The sequence below is a fragment of the Galeopterus variegatus genome, unplaced genomic scaffold, assembly GCF_000696425.1.
Source record: "Galeopterus variegatus unplaced genomic scaffold, G_variegatus-3.0.2 Scaffold3624, whole genome shotgun sequence".
Classification (NCBI taxonomy): domain Eukaryota; kingdom Metazoa; phylum Chordata; class Mammalia; order Dermoptera; family Cynocephalidae; genus Galeopterus; species Galeopterus variegatus.
The window spans coordinates 203576-207482 of record NW_007729735.1 but is presented as its reverse complement, the minus strand read 5'-3'; the positions used below and the strand labels follow the sequence as shown (position 1 = coordinate 207482).

The 3907-nt window shown below is 38.8% G+C and overlaps 1 protein-coding gene across 1 annotated transcript in view; it reads right to left on the bottom strand.

Moving 5' to 3' along the window:
* LOC103601202 (coiled-coil domain-containing protein 171-like) overlaps window positions 1-3907 on the bottom strand; it is a gene marked incomplete at its 3' end in the record, with an annotated part of 20837 nt that overhangs the window by 6314 nt on the left and 10616 nt on the right. The gene's annotated exons all lie outside the window — the stretch shown is intronic.

The window sequence follows — 3907 nt, the reverse complement described above, 5'->3', positions numbered from 1 at the left end:
TTTTTTTTTTTGTTTTTTTTTCTCCATAGTAGATTCTATAAAATAAGAAACTTAATGAGTGTCATTTGGTGAGTAAGGTAGTGCTTTTTTCCCAGTGTTTCAGAAAATATAAATTTATGGGCTGAGCCCATGGCGCACTCGGGAGAGTGCGGCTCTGGGAGCGCTGCTTGCCGCGGGTTCGGATCCTATATAGGGATGGCCAGTTCGCTCACTTGGGAGAGCATGGTGCTGACAACACCAAGTCAAGGGTTTAGATCCCCTTACCGGTCATCTTTTTAAAAAAAGAATACATAAATTTATATTTTCTTTTCTTTTTTTTTTTTTTGTCCTTTTTTGAGACCGGCCGCCCCCCGCTCAGCCAGTGAGCGGCCGGTCTGCATGTGGGATCCGAACCCTCGGCGGGAGCGCCACCGCGCTTCCCAAGTGGCGCACTGTAGCAGTGCGCCACTGGGCCGGCCCAGAACGACATGATTTATAAGGTCCTTTCCCACTCTAAAAGTATATGACCTAATCAACAATTTGTTAAATATTAAACATTTTCTTGATCTATCATCACTATTTGGGCCAACAGGTATCTATCTGAATAACTCCATGGTCTTCTTGTCCCACACCTTTATTATTGTGTTTAAATTATTCTAACAGGGTTGGCTGGTTAGCTCAGTTGGTTAGAGCACCACTTTGTAACACCAAGGGTTAGGATCCATGTACCAACCAGCCACCAAAAAAAAACAATGATTCTAACCATCACAGTAACAATAAAAACCTTGTGGTATTTTCTCATCCCAATTGTCCATATAAATGCAACTCAGTCTCCTCTGAAAGCTGTGAGTCTATTAGCATTTCCTCTCCCCAAACCCTCTGCCTAATAATAAATCTTCTTAAAAGTAATCTATTATTTCTATACCTATCAAAGAAAACTGAAGCTCAGAAAAATGAAGTAACTTTTCCAAAGTCCCACACAATAAAATTCCTAGAGAAGTCATTTTGAAGATATTTTGTGCAAATCAACCTGCATGAAGAGTGTTAGTATTAGGAATATCCAATAAGGCAAATACAGACTCGGTTTTTAGATCGATTCATTTCTTTCTGCCTTGCTTTGTAATGGGCACATTTTGAGATTAAACGGCTTAAAAAAAAATTACTACATGATACAAGGAAGATCGTCTAAACAAATAATTGAAAGAATAAGAATGATTAGTAATGTAAACCTGGAGTTGAACCATTTATAATTGCCTGTTGTAAGAAAATTGTCTTCTTTCCCTGAGGTAGTTTCCTAACTCTTTAATGTAAACACATACTTCAAAACATTTTGATCAAATAAGAGAATAGTGTGTTCTCCTAAGAGAAGCCTAATGACAACTATAAATATATGTAAAAGAATATATGTAATAGATGATTTCACGACACTAATACTTTCAAGTAAAATCTGCATTTGATTTTCAAAAATAATTTTTAAACTTTATCAACAGTCAGCTTACATTTAATAAATTCCATTTTAGGGCCAGCCCGTGGCTCACTCGGGAGAGTGCGGTGCTAATAGCACCAGGGCCGCGGGTTCGGATCCCATATAGGGATGGCCGGTTGGCTCACTGGGTGAGCGTGGTGCTGACAACACCAAGTCAAGGGTTAAGATCCCCTTACCGGTCATCTTTTAAAAAAAAATAATAATAAAAAAATAAATTCCATTTTATATTATTACAATGTAAACAGAAGCAATTACTTCAGCTATCACTTAAAATTGACCTCAATTTTTACTAAAAAATATAAATAAAATAGTCATATATGCATTTCTCTTTATTTTTATCAGCCATACCACTGTTCCTTAGATATCCCCCAAAAAAATCATTTTTTCATATATTCATTCAGCTGAGGGCTTACTATGTGCCACTAAGCAACATGAGCAACAAAGAGACAAAGCATGATCACTGCTTTCAGATCTCAGGAAGCTTACAGACTGAAGAAGAGCCCGTGAGCATGAAATAAATATTTAGTCCTAAAATATCTGGGACTGGCCAGTTAGCTCAATTGGGAGAGCATGGCAACACCAAAGTCAAGAGTCCAGATCTCTGTACTAGCCAGCCGCAGAAAATAAAAAATAAACGTAATAACTTCGTATAGCATACATAGGAACAGAATCACAACAGGAAAGAACAGACTGTAAACACTTCTCCCTAAATTACCATCACAACCTATTAGGGCTTTACGATTAATTGATTTACAAAAAACTACATGTTTTTGGACTGTTAGTTGCTTAATGTTCAATATTATAATGCACTGTAAGGTGCAACTGAGATTTAATGAATAAAATGAAAACAACAATCATGCTTTGTAATAGTTTTCGAAGTATAAAAATATTTTGTGTCAGATGATTTGCAGTACTGAGAAAGTGAATCAGTCTTTAATTTTCTGAGAACTTTGTTTTATAGAACATACAGATGGCATATCACATTCAATACTAATATCCTAACTAGCAAACTATGCCTTCCTAAAATAAAAAATAAATAAATAAATGAATAAAATATCTGTAACAGCAATGTGTCATGGAAGAACAAAGGAAGGAGTAATTGATTTCACTTAGGGAGACTTTACAAGGTTCCCCACCAGGACAGTATCAGAACTTAGCAAAAAGGGAAGGAAAACACAATTTATGCCTAACTGTCAATAAATTAAAGCTACTATTACAGAGCACAAACACTTTACAAATTTTATTTCACTTAATTATCATGATAACCCTTTGGGACCAGCATTTCACAGTGAGAAACCAATGATGTGCAGGATAAATAATTAGCCTAAGGTCATATATCTTGTGGAAGAGCCAGGAACACTAATAAAACATATAATGATATAATAAAACAAAAAGAAACAAGATAATTTATGAATTGCACTGTGAATAAAAATTCCATATTCAGCAAGGAGCATACCTGGGGTCCTAGGCAGGAGCCAAGGGCGGCCCCCTCTGCCTGGAAGCAGGCAAGGAACACGCCAAGGTCCTAGGCAGGAGCTGAAGCCAGCATCCCCGACCTCGAAGCAGGCAAGGAACACACCAGAAACACCACTTCTGCATAGGTGACCCACCACAGCCAATGCCATAGCCACGGCTGCTGCAAAAGTGGTCTTGACACCACAACAGCAGCTACAGTCACTGTGCAGGTTGCCTGCCAGACACTCAACTGCATTGACACAGGAGAGTCACCAACAGAGACCAGAAAAAGAAGAGGATGTATCTCCCCTCAAAGCCCACTCCAGAGTAACAGAAGAAGAGACTGCTCTACCAGCTGACCAGACATCACCGGAGAGATACTAGAAATCAGAAATCCAAGAAAATACAACACCACCAAAAGAATACAGTAATTCTCAAATATCACACCCTTTATAGCAGGAAATCCTTGAAATGACTTTAAGGAAATTCTAAGCAACAATCTTAAGGAAATTCACTGAGATATGAAGACTCAGACAACATAATGAAGCAAGAAAAAAAAAAATCCAGGATATGAAGAAGGAAATTTACAAAGAAAAGAACGTAGCAAGGGCTGGCCAGTTAGCTCACTTGGTTAGAGCATGGTGTTATAACACCAAGGCTGAAGGTTCAGATCCCCTTACCAGCCAGCTGCTGCCCCCCAATAAAAAAACTAAAACAAAAAAATAAAAGTTAAAAAAAAAGATCTGTGACCTTCCTCTACACCAGCCACATTCAACTAGAAATAAAATTGAAGGAAAGAATGTAGCAGAACTCATGAAACTGAAAGATTCATTCAATGAAATAAAAAACACAACAGAGGGCCGGCCCGGTGGTGCACTGCTACAGTGCGCCGCTTGGGAAGCGCGGCGGCGCTCCCGCCGAAGGTTTGGATCCCACATAAAGACCGGCCGCTCACTGGCTGAGCGAGATGCGGGAGCAACACCGAGG